We start from the raw sequence: 20,217 nt of genomic DNA on the forward strand, positions 1-20,217 counted from the left end.
GATTTATTGCTTTCATTAGAATGTGTTTAAAATATTTAATTAAATAATATATTTGAGTAGAAAATATCCAAGAAAAATAAAATGCTGGATTTCAAGTACTACGAAATTGGTTAATGTATGCAATAATTTTTAGAATACATAAACTTAAATGGCAAAATTTAAATAGGCAAACAAATTAAGTTGCTGTATTTTTTCTTATTGTTCAGTTCAATATGGATAAAGTTAAAAATACTTGAAAATGTAAAAAACAGAATACTTCACTTATAAAATGTATCAAAAAGTGAACTTTATAAATATAATATTATAGCCTTTATGTGATGACTTCTTCTCAATTTAATTTCTAAAATTACACAAGTAAATAATTTTGCTTTTACAATTTAACAAATATGGAAATAAAAATAGTAATTTCTAATTCTAGCTCCTTAGAATTAACTATTTGTTTACTATCTAGAAAATTTTCTCTATTTTTTACTCAAATGTACTTATTTGTCTATTTTTTTAAATCTTACTGGAAATATTTACCCTTTGATTTTAGTTTGTCCTTTTATGTATGTGTTAATCAGAGCAATGCACATGATGTATTTTCTGAATTATTTTTTTCAAAATCACATAATATTCAATAATACAGAGTTACCACTAATTTTTAACCATTCCCACGCTGATGAATAATGGGGCTGTTTCTCATTTCTTGCCACTCAAAAAGTTCGTAACAAGCACCGTTATAGACTGCGCACAAGCAGACAGGTATGGTCTCTAGACATTCGTTCTTAACTGCAAACTTCCCTCAGCACAAAGGTGTGAAACACCAGAGAAGCTTAGTCCTAAGGACTAAAGTGGAACCTAATCAACGAACAATTGAGCAAAATTGAATCTGAGACTTGGAAATAAAGAACAAACTGACAGTGCCCAGAGGGTAACAGGGGAAAGAAGGGGAGGGGCAAGCAAAGGAACAAGAATAGAGGATGCCTGGGCATGGTAATGGGGGGGGCATTGACTGTGGGAGTGGGGGGTGGGGGTGAGGTGAGCAACAGGGAAAAATGGGACATCAGTTACTGAACAACAATAAATAAAAAGAAAAAAGAAAAGCCAGCAAAAATAAACAAATGAACAAAAATGCTCTCACTTGGAGAATCCCCCCAAAATCTGCAGACTAGATATAACCAGAGTGTAAGAATTATATACACTTCCAGTGCATTGGGTCTGGTACTACAGTTTCCTAAAAATTGCAAATATAAATAACAACTAGCAAGAAAAATATGTCTAATTGGATACAAAAAGTGTGGCATTAAAAGGAAGAACAGGAAAGGACACAAAATTTGATTACACATCTATTATGCACCATATGTATTTACTTGCACATATGTGAAATTAGACTTTCCAGTCTTCCAGTATCACACAGGCTGGGAGCAGCAGAGGTAAGTGAAAAACCCGGTTCTGTCTGACCCCCCAAGCCTCCCACCTTTCAGGATGAGAGAGATCATTTGTAAAGGTCAATAAGGCTATATTTAAGATTTATAGTTTTACATTAAGATGGGGTAAACACACATCTCAGCAGCCCAGGACTGTTCTGAGTTATGCCTGTTGTAATTTGAAACAGTACCCTTTTCCTTCTCAAAGTACTTAAATGAAAACTGATGTGTTTGCCTTAGCTAAGGAGGCCCATCTCAGGCAGAATACCAGAGTGAGAGGGAGCCCACTCACCTGGTGGGAGGAGGAAGAGGGGCCCCTGGAGGTGACACAGGGGAAGAGGGAGGACTGCTGAAAATGTAAGGTGTACAAATGCTACTTCAGCAAGTGAGGGCCTTGTCAAGGGATTTGGGATTTGGGATTCGGGATTTGTCCTTACCTAAGTCTGGGAAGGACAGAATGCTGAACTTGGCTCTGAGGTCTCTAGCTTGAGGGTGCCTGAGTGTGACGCTCGGGTGTCTAGGAAGAGGGTGACATGCTCGCAGATAACTGTAATGGACAACAGCACATGCTTTGTGAGAGAAATAAAGGATGGTTAGATTTCAGCAAGAAAACACAAGAGAATTTGTAGGTCATAGGTACCAAAAGACCTGGGAGTTAAGGTGGAAGTTTTGTTGAATATTATTCGGTTGGGCAGGACATTGAAGGAAGGAAAAGGAATGGGATAAAAAAAAAAAAAACACTAAGCACAGGAGGCAGTTAGATTCCTAGCACCCACGTGGAAAAAAAAAATGATTGTTATGGACAAGGATTTCTGGGTGTGGATTAAAAAATAAAACAGGATTTATCTTTGTGAAAGTTCTGGTTCAATCATATTGCATCTCCCTAAAGTTGATGTCCCTGAGCCAGTACATCCTCCCCAGATTTGAAAAACACAGATCACCTGACTCACTATAAATCTCATCACCTGAGTTTATTAATAATTTTATTAGTGATTTACTAAGTTGAAGGAACATTCCTGTATAACTAATACAACAACCTGATTTTCTTAATATACTGTAGAAGTAAAAGTATCACTTGACTATCAAATAGTTTTTAAAGAACAGTTTTGCTTTTTGGTCTGACAAAGGGAAAGAAAGTGACCCTGTCTAGTTAATACATTGAAAGTCAGCATGACTGGGCCTCCAACCTCCCATCGTAAGGGCAACAGCGCCCTCTACAGCCCATTCTTGGGACACAGGTCCAGTGTTGGAAAACCAACACAAATTTACGGTTTTTGTCCTCTAGTACACAAGAAAACTTTGGTCATATAATCTTACTCCAAAATATATAATTCTCAATATTTTCTACTTTTCAAATAGCATTATCTTCTTTTCTTCTAAGAAAAGCAATGTCAAGCATAGGTTGCTGAAAAAAGTGGTGTTTTTTGTTTTAAAGATTTTATTTTAGAGAGGGGAAGGGAGAGAGGGAGAAACATCAGTGTGTGGTTGCCTCTTGAGCGCCCCCTACTGGGACCTGGCCCAAAAAAACCTAGACATGTGCCCTGACTGGGAATTGAACTGGTGACCCTTTGGTTTGCAGGCTGGCACTCAATCCACTGAGCCATACCTTGAAAAAAGTTTTAAGGTAAGGTATTGTATTTGCATATTAGTTATGTTTTCAAATCCCTTTTGAATTATGAGAAATTTTAGAATTTTTAATTTAAGGAATGTGATCTATAAAGTTTGTCCCTGCTTAAAACTAATGGGATTAGATTTTCAGGCCTGCTTGTATATTTGATATCAAAAATATTTGTTTTTGATATCAAAGAACTGCCAATTTGACAGCTGGTAATTGTTAGTTTTCACTTCATATCCTGATATAGTTACAAACAACACCCTTTTGTAAATATTTTTTCCTAATAAAAGTAACAGCAGTTTCATTAGACAGACTTTATTTTTATTAACAAATATCCTCATTCAACCTAATTTTTAAAGGATTTTGGTGAGCGATGGAGAGGTTTGTTAAACAGGACCGATTCAGTTAGTTCTGGTTTACATATATACACAAAGATTAGAATGTGGAAGTTTATTTCATGATTCGAGATATTATTTCATAGCTAAACCTGTTGAGTCCTAAAGAAGCAGTTCAGAAATGCAAATGTTCTTATCAAAAGCAATTTATTTCAGATCCTCATTGGGCACTCATAAGCCCCCATTTCTCTGGGATCTGGGAATGCAGAAGTGAATGTCTGAGACCACCCCAACGCTTACAGAGAGATCACAGGAGGGCGTCCAGACAAGGGGTCAATCAAGAATCAAATTGATTTGACACCTTCTGATGGTTTTGAGGGCTGGAGGAATTAAAACGCAGTGGCGTGAGGGGTCCGGGTTGAAATGGTGAGGGGTGGGTACTTTACAGTGGGTGGTTTCAGAAGACTTGTCTGGAAGAGGAGGAGGAGTCATAGCCCCTCCGGATTCCGGGAAAGGCCACCTAATGGACTTCACTGGTGCGAGGAGTACCCTGAGAGGAGAGTTCTTATTCTCGCTCCATGGGAGGTGCTGGTTCGAGAGAAAACGATGCATCACGGCACCATTTCCGAGGAGATGCTGTCACTGACAGAGTGATTAAGTGAGACGTGACCTCATGACAAAAATGTGTTGCTTATTTATGCTAAAGGTGGCTGCCATACAATTTTACTTTGAGAAACTTGCTGAGCTGATGTAAGTGGTCTAGTCAAACTATTCAAGTTAATTCTTTCTATTAGTCTCCTTTCTTTCCCTCTGAGGCCAGGCTTCAAAAAGTAATGGAATGTAGGCTAGGAATAATTACAGGATAACAACGCCAATTATCTCTTTCACCTGGAAGACATTCTCCCTCTTTTCTATGTGTTAAATTTTACAAAAGAAGAGACTTACATAGTTCAAATAATAGTTGAATGAACAGTAATTGAATTTCATGCCCCATCAGCCAGTCGAATGTAGATCCAGTCCCAATTATTGTCCCAGAGCACAAAGCATGGATTTCATTATATCCTACCTAGAACAATGCCCTTTAGAGCTGCTGACCTTCTCAACTTTAAGAGACAGAATAAGGACAAATACCTTTTAAGAATAAGCAAGTCTTGAGATGTTTCATCTAATAACAGCTGCAGGTAGAATTAAGCCACACCCTCAGATTCATCCTTCCTACACATGACATTGAAAAACTTAAAAGACATACCTGTATATTTTCAGCATTGGCCGCATTCAGAGGTAAAATAGTGATATTTCCATGCATTCTCTGACCTTCCAGGGGTGTGTGTGTGTGTGTGTGTGTTAGGAGGTCATTTCAGCTTTAGTCATCTTCTTGGTTCTCATGGTAAGAGAAATAATAACCTTGGCCCTGACAAACCAACCTGCAGGACACCCCACTGCAGCAAGTCAAGGTCAGAGGGAGTAAAGGCTCAAGAACTGGGGAGTACTCACTGGACTTACAGGCTAAATTCCTGAAGATTAAATGAAATATTTTAAGTGACTAAGCCCCTGTGGGTACTGCACATTCTCCCTCCCCATTCAGACAAGTTTCTATGACTGATTAGTCACAAGAAACAGGACACGCTGCATCTTAGAGCCAGATGAATGTGGATAGCTCTTATCCACATTCCTACGTCCCCATCTCCAACCCCGTAAGTCAACCCACTGTGGTCTCTGTGACTAGGACCTTCAAACCTCTGGGTCTAGACCCACGGTCTCGTTTGCTTGAGATTTTCTTCTACCCCTTTCTACAAGTTAACTTCAAATTCTAGTTAACTGTTTCTCTTGCTTCTGAAAGTGTCCCCAACTCTCTCAAGCAGAATTGGCTCATTGTCTCCGTATGCTGATGCCCCTTGATAAATACTGCTTTTCTATGTCTTCTACTTTGAATATTACTTTCAAATCATTTGATTGGAGACCAGTTTTCCTTGCTAGAATGTATGCACCCTTTTAGAGAAGTCTAGAAAATGTTTTCCATCTTTACTCCTATGACTAAGCCTTTTCTCTGACCCGTAAGGACACTGTTTGTCTCTTACACTGAGGTTTTAATATATTCTTTAGTTTGCCGCTCACGATTCTGTAGGTTTTTCTGAATAAGTATTACTAAGCTAATCTCACCAGCAAGAAAATTGATTATAAAAGAACTGTGACTTGTGCAGCATCACTGGTGGCTTATTTCTTGAGGTTTTTGAATTCAGTGTTACGATGACAGGTAGCCCTTCTTCTCAGCCTGTTCTTGAATGTCCTCTTCCCCCACCCCCTTTCCAGAAACTGCCGGTAACCTAAAGTTGTTATGCATTCTTCCCACCCGTGTTATTCTATGTTTAGTACCTGTGCTCTTATTACTTTATAGGAGCTGAACTTCAGCCACCCCTGCCTGCTCCACAGTACACAGTTAAGTCCTGGGCTTCCAGCCTGAGGTTCCACTTGTTTGTTCCACTTGTGGCCACATTTTAAAAACGAATATAAACCAGGCTGATAGATGTGTGAAAGTCAGCTTTGGAATGGCCTTTTCCCTGTTTTTATTTCCCTAATCAGTGATGCCCACCATAGTGGCCTTAAATTTCCCCTTAGCTTGACTAACCTTTACATGGCTGTCTTCTGGATTTGAGTCCCTGAGAACATCTGCCTTAGAGAACTCTCTTCTCTCTGCCCCTTTGAGATATATCTTTTTAAAAACTCTCTTGTCATTTTCAATATCCAGGAACTGCCTTTCTCAAGGGCCTGGGAGCCACCACTTGGGAGTGTCATCACCAAGGAAGACAGTGCCCATTGTCCCTCAGCCTTTGTGGGAAGACCGGAGCCTGGATGAAGTGGGCTCCTTGCTCCAGGCTCCAAACTACCTCCTGTTATACAGGCTGGAGGAGCTTTACTTTGCCCTTGAATAAAGCCAATTACAATGCACAGAAGGCCTATAAATCCCCTTCTCCCAAGCCAGCTCTTAAAATGTCTCAGGCTCTCAGAGTTAAGCTCAGACTGAGTCCTGGCCTCCCTCCCCTGCTGCCTTGGCTTTGAAGAAAAGTCCTCCGTACCCATTAAATCTGTCCAGTGCAATTTTTGCTGTGAAAATACAAACTAACTTCAAGACTGTCAGGAAGGGAAACTTTATTTGTATTTCTCATAGAGGCAATTTAAGACTTTAGTAGTTGTTATTAAAAGCACTCCACACTGAGAGCTTTCAAATGTGCTTTATAGGCGAAAATCTCAAGCTTCTGCAAAAATCCATCAGTCTCAGTAGTTTCACTTGCTCCTGTATGCAAATAGCTTTACAAGTATTTAGTGTTTGTGGTTTTCCCCAGTTGACTGCTTTGGGCTCTTATCATCATTCTGGTCTCACAGCCTCTCCTCTGAAAAGTCTGGATTCTGTTGCTGCCAGGCCTTTCAGTGTTTATCTTTGATGTGATTTTGTCTTTAGCTAGGTAAATACATTTTTCCTTTAATTAGAAGGCTTTTTTAAAAAAATCCTCACTTGGGTGCATGCTTATTGATTTCAGAGAGAGGGAAGGAGGGAGAAAGAGCAGGAGAGAACTACCAATCGGTCGCCTCCCTTATATACCCTGACCTGGGACCAAACCTGCAACCCAGGTACATACCTTGACCTGGAATCAAACCTGTGAGACTTACGTTGCTCTGTAAAGCGTTTTTTTCATGGTTATCACGGATATACCCTAGCTCTTTGAATTCCTTTCAAATGTTAAAATTAGCTATTTTCTCTACCAATCACGAAGAGCTGAGTTTTGTCATAAAGATGCCTCTATTTATGAGAAGATGCATTTAGGCTCATTGAGAAATGGGAGTCCAATGGCTTCTTTCTTTGCAGGAAGAGAAAGGGTAGTAGGTGGGGCAGAGTTTCGGGAAGATCTGCTGAGTGGGAGAGGCCAGAAGACAGTAACAGGGAGCTGGGAGTGTTGGGAACTGTGGGGCCTGTGCTGGCTAGTGAAGGGACTAAAGATACAGTGAAGGGGAGTTTAATGGCAAGGTATCAAAACAGGTGTTGGGGCCTTAGAGAGCTCAGGACTTAGAATTGACGGCTTTGGAAAAATAAAAACCTAAGGAGTGATGTTCTTTCTGGCTTTTATTAGTACCTAAATCCATCAGCGTTTTATCTTCTTCAAACATGCTTAAACTCTCTGTATAAGAAAGCTGCTCGTTCTTTCATGGAGGCCAGTGCAGCCCCCGGCATAGCCTTGTATACCAGGCCTGGTTTGCTTAGACCGTAAAGCATATTTATTCTTCATCTTACGATGTCCTGAAAGGTTTGCCCCTGGGTTTAAGAATATAATACTTATTTTGAAAAAATAGAATGAAGGCTCTAAATGTCCAAGACTAATAAAATGAGGAATGTTCCTGAAGATTAATAGGTTGTAGAGTGCACTTAGAAGTGGAGGGAAGAAAAATAATTTGGGGAGCAATTCTGGAAAAGAAAAATGTGGGAGCAGGTGGGGAAGTAAATTCACCTACAAGGTCACCGAAGTAAATAAAATGGGAGTTGAAGAGAGCAACTGCAATTATGGCCGAGTTACACATGTCTATTTTAAGTCTGATTCATGCAGTTTAAAATGCTAATCAGTTCCCTACATCATAAATTAGCACGGCATTGTTATTAAAATCTGTTAAAACTCATGGCCTTTTAAGCAAGAAAAGTAGTGAATTTATTAAATATTCAAGTGTTAAGTGATGCATTCTGCAAAAAAGAAAAAAACGCCTTTAATTTCCAAAGGTACAGCTAATATGTTAGGTGATATGAAAATGACAGGGACTATTCACCACTCCTTCCTTCACCCTCTGCTCATCTGTCCTGCTGTCAGATGGACAATTCACCGTGTCAGGGGCTGTCCACCATGAATGCAGGTCCCCCCTCAACCTGCTGAGTGAGCAGCTCCAATAAGGAAGAACTAAAGTAGACAATTTAGGGAATGAAATTAAATAAACTGTGCATGCTCACACTCACTCCAAAGTCTATATCCCAGAGAGATTTACTCTTGCATTTTCTACCTTGCTTCCAAGTCCTTCCTGCGATTTTCTCTGACACCATTCTTCAGTGGGGTTAGGATTTGGATCTAGCTCAGTCTGGACTCCTCCACATTTGTGTAATGATCGCCAGTTTGGGCAATTTGCTCTGTTTGGGATTTTAATTTGAGCTAGCTTAGTAATAATAATGAAAGGAAAAGAGAGAGAAATGTTAGGATAGTGCATGTAACAGAGGAAACATTCCAGAAAAAATACCAGAACCAGAGGTTGGTTGGTTCGGAACTTGGTCCTTCCATTGCTATTTTCTATGTTGTCTGCTCATCAGCTTCCATCGTTCCGGCATCACTCGCCCTTTAAATGGCAGAAGACACAGCTTCCAGCTGTCTGGACTCAGATGCTTGTATCTTAGCAAATAGGTCTTCAGCCCCTGCTTTACTTAGAAAGATTCTTGGAGAAGGGCTGTGACTATTCTAGCTTGGGTTGCATGCTCAGTCCTGGATCAATGACAATGGTCATACGGTGTGTGATTGACTGGCCACTCCGGGACCAATGTGTTTGACATGAAGGGGGGCAAAATATACCACCCCAAACTATGTCTCTTCGGCACATGGATTATTTCGAACTGGTTATTTTTAAGAAATAGTGGACCCAGGGGAAGTTCTCGGAATGGGGATGTTACCCTTTTGTAGAAAAAATTTACATTTGTAAAGGATACCTCCGTTTATAAGAGTGTCTCTCTCTGTGTAGCAGGAAGAAGATGAATGTATCTCTATAGAATTTCATCCAGTGGAGGAGGTTATGACTTGTAACTGCCATACTCCTGTTGCTGTGCTTTTCCTTGTAGCCTCTTATAACAGGCCTCTCCCCTCCTCAACATCGTGTTTTGTCTTGAGCCATTATTTAAACTGGTGGCTTGGGTCATTTGGGGCAGTTACTCAGCTTTTTCCTGGGTGTGTCTAAAGTATACAGGGGTAAATATGATATTAAACTTCTGTTTGTTTTTCTCCTGTTAATCTGTCTTTTATTACAGGGGTTTCTCAGTCAAGAACGGAGAAGGGGAGAGGGAAAATTGTTTTTCCTCCCCTAAAGAAACATTATAGTCACTCAACAAGTGGTTTTTGAATGAATCAGTGAATGAATGTAACACTCACTTGGCTGTGATTTATAGGATTAGAAGGAAACAACTCTAGAGAAGAAATTCAGTTAGGAATCTGTTAAGATATTGTTTGCAACTTGGAAGGTGAATGAAGCAAAGACATGATTAAAAACTGAGCCCCCCCCCACCCAACTCCAACCTTGGCTGGTACGGTTCCATTGGTTGGAGTGTCATCCAGTAAACTGAAAGGTCATGGGTTCTATTCCCGGTCAGGGCACATGCCTAGGTTGAGGGTTCCATCCCTGGTCAGGGCACATGGAGGAGGCATCCGCTTAATGTTTCTAACCTCCCATTGATGTTTCTCTCCTTCTCTTTCTCCCTCTCTTCCCCGCTCTCTAGAGGCAATAAGCATGTCCTCCGGTAAAGATAAAAAAAACTGGATCCCCAAAGTGAAACCTTGATGTGACAGGTGCTGTAAATGTTTCAATTCTAGGTCACATCTCTAACAGTTCATGTCTCTTTATAACCTAGTTTAGTAATTAGAACTTTGATATCATTTAGAGGAAAAAAAGAAAAGACTGTGTTTAACATTTAGCCTAAGATTTAAAAACATAGATTTTATATTAGTTTTCTACAGTAGGAAGAATTTAAGTATTGCAGTAATTTTAGTAACTTGGAAGATGAATGAGGCAAATATCCGAAATTCTTATGCAGTAATGATACAAGACTAAAAGGTGGTACTGTTGATGTTTGGCTTTTCTTGTATAAGTTCATTTTTTGGTCCTCACACCAGGAGATTTGAACTGAGCTGGTAGAATTTACTGAAGGTTGTTTTAATTCACTTCCCTTAACACAAAATAGCCATCCACTGAGATCCCACCTTTGCACCAGGTCAGTGTAGACAAAGCGGGGTAAGATATGATGCTAGTTTACTACGGAGAATGGATAACGCTCTCAGGAGAGGAGATTGCATCTAAGGAATTACATTGCAAGATACATAATAAGGACTCTAAGGTAAAGACCCAGAATAAAACTTGAAACCCCCGATGTCAATTCTAAGGAAATAAAAATTATTTTATTGTTTGGTATTGAAAAAGACTTGAGGGAGGCCTGGAGGAATAAGTAGGACTTCGAATAATAGGGGAAGTTTTGGAAAAACATGCAAATACACTTAGCAACAAAGTACAGGAATTCAACCTTTAATTCACTCAAGTAAACTCTCTCAAGGAAGTACACATGTATTTTGGACACATTCAGAAGACTCCATTATCTTGTATATACCGCAGAGCTCGAAATGGAGGTTATGTAAATGAGAGTTAATTAATGAATAGAACTCCATCCTCCGGCCCATGAAAACTAGAAGAATGAGAGATAAATGTACTTCCTTTGCTCTTGTCTGGTTAGTCATTACCATCTCTGACAGTTTTAAAGTATTCTAATGTGCAAACAAGAATCAAGCTAATATCTCATTTCAAGAGGTGTTTGATTATGTAAATCTTCATCTTTCATCTTCTTTTTTATTAGCATATCATTGCCCAGTGATTATAATGGGAGAGCATTATAAGAATGCTATTCTTATAACATACATTGTAACTATGTATTCTTAATGCTATTCTTATAACATACATTATAATTATGTATTCTTAAGAATGACATTTATAGTTGAAAAATGCTCTCTTTAAAGGAGCGAAATTTTGCATACTACACCTTCTAGAAAAAAATCAAATAGATAAATAATTCAGAGAATAGTTACGAGTTTATTCATTTGTTTTGCAAGCCTTGCTTATCCATAGGTGAGTTAATGTGTAAATTAAATATTCATAAACCAATTTGTGTTATTGGTTTATTTTGTGATACCCAGATGTTATTTTCTTCCCCTTTGCATTCAGGAGTAACCATCTGAAATTCAAGTACAAACACTAGGAATAGTTGTCATGCCTGTATATCATTTAAAAATGAATAATAAGGCTCTATAAGAACAAAAACACTTAACTCACTGCCTCTTTCTAAATAAGACAATACCACTGGGAATCCCATTTGGTACCTTAGAATAATTTTGGACCTACAACTTCTATGTTTATGCAGACAGCATTTTATAATGCAATAGCTTTAAAACTTTTTGGTCTTGGAATCTCTTTATATTCTTCAAAATTATTTAAAACCCCAAATGATTTGTTTTGTAGAGGCCATGTCTAATAATTTTGGCTATGTCAGGAATTTTATCAATGAAAATTTGTTAATTTAAAAATATTTATCAACTTATTTAAAAGTGACAATTATTTACATAAAAATGTGGGTTTTATTTTAAAAAACATTCTATTTTTCACATTCAAAATAAAAATATTACTATCAGTCAACCTACCACTATTTTCTGATGAAATTAACTTTATCGTAACCTGATTCTTAACCATGTAACACAATGACACTTCCAAGAGCAAACAACGTTTGAATAGGCACTATGGACACCTTTTTCTAAAATTTTAAGCACATACTAACTAATCTGTTAGAAAGACCATAATCTTTAAAGAGAGACAAAAATAAGGATATAAATACAACCTGTATCCCATGGGCTTATTTTTAATTTTTATTATGTTATCTTGGAAAATATTTTATGAATTATGTCATATTTAGGAATAATTTCTGTATGATACTCTGCCTTGTATTTGACATACACTAAATAAATAAATGAAGACTTATAATTATGTATTTTTGACTTCTCAGCAAATGGAAGCCTCACAAATATTTTTTCTTCAGACCAAACTGATCAACTATGCTGAGAGACAAAAATGATTTGTATTTAAAAATGCCCCATTGCTGTGTGAATTTTAATAAGAAAACCCCAAAGCATCCTCATTTTGACATTTATTGTACACAAACTATGCATATCCTTTGAAGGGACACTATGCAATTCTACCATTTAAAGTCCTAGGAAGGTCTTGGGGAATTTCTCGTATAATTTTAATAATTTTAAAAAGATAGACCACAAAATAATATGCTCAATTTAATTTCAATTATATTTCACTATATTTTAAATTCTGTGTGAAACTGTTTATACGCACACACACATATAAGACTACCTATTTATAATAAATCCATTCTTTAGTTATATCTTGAGAATGCATTTATTATAAACTGAGAGTTGGGTAGATACATAGATGATCTCTGTCTATATTTGCATAGAAAATTACTGCATCTACTGTCCCTATTCTGTGCACTTCTAACACCTGTGGTATATTCACAACGAAAGTATACCGAATAAGATAAAAAGGAAACTTCCTAAGGTTCCAAAATAAAAGCACATTCAAAGATTCAAACTTAATCCTATAGAGTCAATACGAGGTTGAAATAGGTCTTAGTTAGAAATAACAGCAGCACAAGGAAGCTCTGAAAAATAGGAGGGCATCTGAGAAGCATTTCTTACAGATGTGAGTCAAGTTATTTTTTCCTCCCCTTCACAGTGTTGCACATGTACACTGACTCTCTAGGGGCCCAGCCCCCACGCCCGCATTTCTCCTTATCAATCGCAGAGGGAAAAAAGCCAAGATGCTTAAAAAGTGAAAAGTCGATAATAAAAAGGAACACTTTGCTAACAGACTCACATCTTCCAGACATTCCATTCCATCCACTTCAGTGAACACACTGAGTGGCGGCTCATTTAGAAACTAGGTAGGTGCTATGGGAGCAGGGGTGTTGAAAACGTGGATATGGACTAGCAGAAAAAAGTGATCCACAGAGAGCTATGTGCATGTCATCTTTAAGATATGTTGTGAAGGACAGAGAACAATTGATTTTGAAGCTAAGAAGGCAAAGATTAATTTATATGGAGTGGAATATAGATTGTTCAATTTGACAACGAATGCTTGATGACTCTTTATAAATATAAATCTTAAAAAAAAACATTGTAAGAGGGACCTGGTATTTTTTCCAAAAATACAAAAACAGATTTTGAGCCCTGGCTGGTGCGGCTCAGTGGAATGAGCACCTGTCTGTGAACCAAAGGGTCACCAGTTCAATTCCCAGTCAGGGCACATGCCTGGGTTGCAGGCCAGGTCCCCAGTAGGGAGCGCGCAAGAGGCAACCACACATTGATGTTTCTCTCCCTTTCTTTCTTCCTCCCCTCCCCTCCCTCTAAAAATAAGTAAACAAAATCTTTTTTAAAAAGCAAGTTTGGGATGAAAATTATTTAACCTTTTAGGTAGTAATTCCCACATTCACTCAGGTAGCTCTTCATGCCCTTCCTTTGCCTTTCTACGTAGACCCAGGTTGGCTTCCTCCCCGGTCTTCTCAAGCCAGGTCTACTCATTAGCTGCGCTTCATGCCAGGGAAGATCCTCCTCCACTCTGTCTGGAAACAAACCTCAGATCTTACCTGAAAGATCACTTCCTCCAAGAGCCTGCTCTAGAGATTGCCCCTTCTGCCCCCTGACGGCTGTAGGGTCCCTAGAAATGGTCTTACAACATTCTAATCTTTTCCTTTTTTAGAGCTTTTGACAATTCAGTTAAACATATTTGTGTCATTATTTGATTAGTATCTTTTCATCCATCATTCATTGAGATCCACACGGTAACTGCTACACCCACTGTGGTCCACTCTGTTCCCAACGTTGAGCACTGTGCCTGAATGTGACCATTGTTCAGTAATGTTTACTTCTTCCTACCATGAAAATGGTATGTGCCTCCACTTATTTGTGTCTTCTTCAGTTTCTCTCTGCAGTGTCTTATAATTTTCCAAGTATAGGTCTTTTAGATCCTTGGGTATTTTATTCTTTTTGAAACAATTGTGAACGGGATTGTTTTCTTAATTTCCCTTCCTATTAGTTTGTTGTTGACATATAAAAGTGCACCTAATTTCTGGATATTATCTTTGTATCCTGCTACTTTGCTGAATTCATTTATCAGTTCTAGTAGTTTCTTGGTGGAATCTTTGGGGTTCTCTATGTACAGTATCATGTCACCTGCAAATAAAGACATTTTACTTCCTCCTTTCCAATTTGGATGCTTTTTATTTCTTCTTCTTGTCTGGTTGCTATGGCTAGGACTTCCAGTGCTATGTTGAATATGAGAAATGAAAGCAGACATTCCTGTCTTATTTACAATCTTAAAGGGAATGCTTGTAGCTGTTGGCCATTGAGTATGATGTTGGCAGTGAGTTTGTCATATGTGGCCTTTATGATGTTTAGGTGTGTTCTCTCTATTCACACTTTGATGAGAGTTTTTATCATAAAGGGTGCTGGATTTTATCAATTATTTTCTGTATCTATTGATATGATCATGAGGTTTTTACCCTTCATTTTGTTTATGTGGTAAATCACATTTATTGACTTGTGAATGTTATACCAACCTTGCATTCCTGGAATTAATTCTGTTTGATCATGACATGTGATCTTTCTGATGCATTGCTGTATTCAATTTGCTAATATTCTGTTGAGGATTCTTGTGTCTGTTTTCATCAGGGATATTGGCCTATAATTTACATTTTTGTAGTCTTTATCGGGTTTTGAATTAGAATAATGTTGCCTTTATAAAATGAGCTTGGCAGGTTTCCCTTCTCCTAACATCTTTAAAATGTCCATACTACCCAATAAAATCTATAGATGTAATGCTATTACTCTTAAGATTGCAATGATATATTTCACAGAACTAGAAAAAATATTTCAAAACTTTATATGGAACCACAGAAGGCCCCACATAGCAACAGTGAGCCTGAGAAAGAAGAACAAAGTTGGAGGAATCATACTACCTAAAAAGAAACTATACCATAAGGCCATAGTAATCAAAACAGCATGGTACGGTCATAAAAACAGACACATGGATCAGTGGAACAGAATACAGAGCCCAGAAATAAACCCACACTTTTATAGTTAATTAATATTCAACAGAAGAAGCAAGCATGTACAATGGGCTAAGGAATTTCAATAAATGGTATTGGGAAAATTGGACAGATATGTGGAGAAAAGTGAATCTAGACCTACTTAAACCACACACAAGAATAAATTCAAAATGGATTAAAGACTTAAATGTTAGACCTGAAACAAAAAAAAAAAATCCTAGAAGAAAACTTAGGCACCAAAATCTTCGACATTACTCATAGCAATATTTTATTGGATATATCTTCACAAGCATGAAAAACAAAAGAAAAAAATAAACAAATGGGACTATATCAAACTAAAAAGTTTTTGCACAGCAAAGGAAAACATCAACAAAATAGAAAGACAACCCACAAAATGGGAGAATGGATTTGCCAATACATCTGATAAGGGGTTAACATCTCGAATTTATAAATAACTTAACAAAACTCAACACCAAAAACCTCAATTAAAAAGTGGGCAAAAGACCTGAATAAATGCTTCTCCAAAGAAGGCATAAAGATGGCCAATAGGCATATGAAAAGATGCTAAATCTGTCACTAATCATCAGAGAAATGCAAATTAAAAGCACAATGAGATATCATCTCACATCTGTCGGAATGACTGTTATCAATAAATCAACAAATAGTAAGTGCTGGGGAGGATGTGGGGAAAAGGGAACCCTTTCACACTATTGGTAGGAATATGTATGGGTGCAGCCACTGTGGAAAGCAGTATGGAGATACTCAAAACAATTAAAAATAGACCTGCCTTTCAACCCAGCAATCCCACTTCTGGGAACATATCTGAAGGGACCCAAAACACTAATTCCAAAGAACATAAGCATCCCTATGTTCATTGCAGTGTTATTTACAATCACTAAGAAATAAAAGCAGCCCAAGTACACAAGTACATATTCCATCAGAAGATGAATGGATAAAACAACTATGGGTCATTTACAATAGAATACTACTTGGACATAAAAAAGAAGAAAATTTTACTCTTTGCGACAGTATGGATGGACCTGGAGAACATTATGCTACGTGAAATAGGGTAGTCAGAGAAAGACAAATACCATATGATTTCACTCGTATGTGGAGTCTAATGAACAAACTGAACTAACGAGCAAAATAGAAAGAGACTCAGATACAGAGCAGGATGACAGCTAAAGAGGCGGAAATTTAGGGGGAGGAGGGATGGAGGGAAAGGGAAAAAGGACTCATGGACATGGATGACAGTGTGGTGACCAAAGAGGGGGTGTAAGGAGATGAAATAGTAATGAAAAAATATAATAAAAATTTTATAAAAAGAGAAGCAAAAAACGTTTATTAAATGAAATAATTAGTCTAAGTGTCTTGGATTTATGAACACTTGTTAACTGAGAAACTGCATTAAAAATGTAGTCACTTTTTAGCCCTGTGTTTTAATTTTGTCCCTTTTGCAATTGTCCTTTTTTTCTAGGACATCCTCCCATTTTGCACCGACTCTCTAGGGGGCTAGACGTGATTGGACTGAAAGGGGAAGGGTTGACAGCTTCTGCAAACACCAACACGTGAACATCCTCCTGAGGAACGTGAGCGAGAGTGGAGATGTCAGCGGTGGAAGTTACATTTTGCCGGATATGACGTTTGCTGCATCACAAATAAAAATATGCACCCTGAGAGAAATGCAAAGAAGCTTCTTCCCATTCTCTGGGTGACATGTTGACAGTTTATCTAGTCCTCTGGATGGTCTCTTGCTAGAAAGTTGCAGGACCTGAATCCCTGGGTAAGTAATAGGGTCGCTTGGTTAGGCTGGGTAATCAGCGTGCAGGAGGGAAGCTCAGTTCTAGAATCGGAGCCATCCCCACAGTACCCAAAACAGCCCGCAGCACACAGTGGTCTAAAAGACACACACAGACAGTGTTTGAAAAGTTGCCTGAATATAAATTAGAACCTCAGTTTAATCAAAGGTGAAGAAAGTAATATTTTAAAGAAAAGTTAGATCCAACTCCAATGTGATTTGGTTAACAGTGTGACTTTTGTCCCAGGAAAACTTTTGGTCCTACAAAAATGAGATAACACGTCTACAGAGTTGTGAAGTCAAGTTCATTTTAGGTCAATGTCTTTCAAGGTTAAAAGGGATAGGGATATAATTGGATAGGAAATTGAAAGGAAGAGTCTGTGTCGGATGTTAATATAATTTAACTAGCAATCAGAAAAGAGAGCTGGTGGAAATTTAAACTTTAAAACCAAGAACTAAACATTTATGAGGAGAAACTGCTTTGCTATGTGGAAAAGTGGGGTTTATTTTAACTGTTTAGTTATCATTGGGATTTTAATGATGCAGTCAGTGCATGGCAGTAATCAGCATTTTAAAGATGGGGAATGCAAATAAAAATGGGCTGCACAGTTTACAGCTGTTTTTAATTTTTATTTCATGATTATGACTTTACTTAAACATGCAGAGAATAATACTTTACTTTTATAAAATCTCTCTTATGAAAAAAGATGATGTTTTCTGTATGCTATATAATTTACTACATAAAAAATCAATTTATAAATCTTACTTCATTATTTGTTATAGAATCCCATTGTTATAGACTTAGTCATTCTCTGAAAAAAATATAGATTCTTTTTTTAACTTTATATATATATATATATATATATATATATATATATATATCTCCTCACCTGAGGACATATTATTGGCTTTGGAGAGAGAAGAAGGGAGGGAGACAGAGAGGGAGAGAAACATCAGTGTGAGAGAGAACTATCGTTCAGTTGCCTCTTGTGTGTACCCCAGCTGGAGACCCAACCCTCAGCCTAGGCAAATGCCCTGACCAGGAATTGAACCCAGGACCTTTTGGTCCACAGAGGAAGCCCCAACAAACTGAGCCACAAAGGCCAGGGCAGGAAAATACAGATTCTTGATTTAAACAGAAAAAGTATATGTAGGAGATGCAAAAGTAAATGATTTGAGAGATGGTTCTTCACATTTGAAGTCTTCTCATTTTTATAACTCTCACCCAAGGATGTGCTTACTGAAGTTCCCTTATTTGCATTGAATGGATGGATATCTCTTACCATAATCTGAGACAGTGGAAAAGCACAGAAGATGAAATTTTTTAACTTACAAATCTTAAACCAGATTCAAGTACTAATTCTACCACTTAACTGTCTTGAGCCTCTGTTGTCTGAACATAATAAATGCCTATTTTATAAATCTGAAATAGGATCAAAAGGTCGTGAGCTGTAGGTGCTGAAACTGACATATCACATTCTGGCGGAAATGAGCCTGGTGGAGACAGAAATGTGGAAGGCTTGCTTCTTACCTTGTTCTTCTCGGAACTAGAATCTTCATAGCCAGTGGGTTTTCCCACTGGGTCTCCATGACAGCCCTGGGCAAGAGCTTGTGGTGCTCCTTTCTTAGGGCATGCCAGCCCCAGAACAGGCTCAGGAAGAGCGGAGGGAGTCGGGACAGGCCAGGGGGGCACGGGGAGGCTGTCACTGACCTGGCTACCACTTGGCATGAGCACGGGGGAGGGCTGTCTCCTGTCAATGACTTCTGCTAAGCTCGGTAAATCCACAGGGGGAAAAGGGAAGGATGCATTCCCAACCAGGTGTCCCATTGCTGTGAGGTGTGAACTTCCTCGTCTGCAATGGGCAGGCTTTCCCGGGGCTCCCAGCTGGTTCCAGGACTTGTCAGGACTAAGAGAACAAAGGAAGCCTGGGGAGCTGGAGGTCAGTGACCACAGTGTGAATGGGAGAGGATTCCAGTGGGGTTGTTTGTGTGTCTGGGCAAAGGCCATGGTTGTGGTGGTAGTGGCTGCCTCGGTCATGTCCAGGGCTTTAGAGAGAGCTAGCTGAGAGCATCTGAAGTCACATAAACAGTGTCTGGTGCCATTTATATAAGAAAACTTAAGTCTCTAACAAAATGTTTGAGGACAAATAACAAGATTTCTTGAGAATAACCAAACCCACCCTTTGCTTGCAGAACACATTACAAATCTTTTATTGTTTGTTGTTTCTGGTACATTTAGAGAAACTCTTACAACCTCCTTGTTATTTCCAGCTTCTTTCTGGGGCGTCGACTCTCGCCTCGGGGTGAGATTCACCAGGACCTAGGCGAGAACGCAGGGAATGGTCCTCTCTGATTCCTTTCCCTGGGTCTCCTGGTTCCTGTCTTGTGCCATTTCCTTGCTTCCAGCTTTTACGGAAAATGTAAGTGTTTAGTCTGTTTTTCTGTGTGTTTGCTTAAAGCACCATTTTAATTAAGGCAGAAAGCATTTATCAAACAATTTTTAGAGAAGGCTTTTTCCCCCCTCTTTCATATTCTGCAAAACACTGTCAATAGCTCAAAATATCTGTCTTTGTAACTTGCCCAGCAGGGACTGTATTTACATTTTCTTGATAAGTGGGCATATTCTGGTCCTGGCAGTACTGTGTGTGGGCTGAGGGGATGGGGCTACTTTCAAATTTCCTTTTGGTGGGAAAATAATTTTCAGCTACCACACAAAACAGTGAACACTGTGATATTTACTGTATAGAAATAATTTACTCTTAATCTGGAAGGAGCAAGTAGAGCACATAAAATTTAACTATGTCTTGCACAGTCTCATCTATACATTATTTCATTCTCTTTTGCATAATTCACAGAATTTTTGTATATCTATGACATGTACATATAAAATTGCTCCAGCATTTACCATCATAGGCATAATCCTTCTCAAAGCAATGTATGAAATTATTGGCTGGAGAGAAATGGAAGCAGATCAATATTTTCACCTGGTAAGAAAAAGCAAAATATCATTTCTATGGGCTAAATGAAATCTATGTTAGGAGAGATTCAGAATGCATTTCAATTAATACCATTGTTTTTGAGATATAAATATTCATAAGCCATTGTGTTGGTTATAATTACAA

This window comes from Sturnira hondurensis, unplaced genomic scaffold, assembly GCF_014824575.4.
Source record: "Sturnira hondurensis isolate 20B ecotype Veracruz unplaced genomic scaffold, ASM1482457v3 Scaffold0001872, whole genome shotgun sequence".
In the NCBI taxonomy this organism is placed as follows: Eukaryota; Metazoa; Chordata; class Mammalia; order Chiroptera; family Phyllostomidae; genus Sturnira; species Sturnira hondurensis.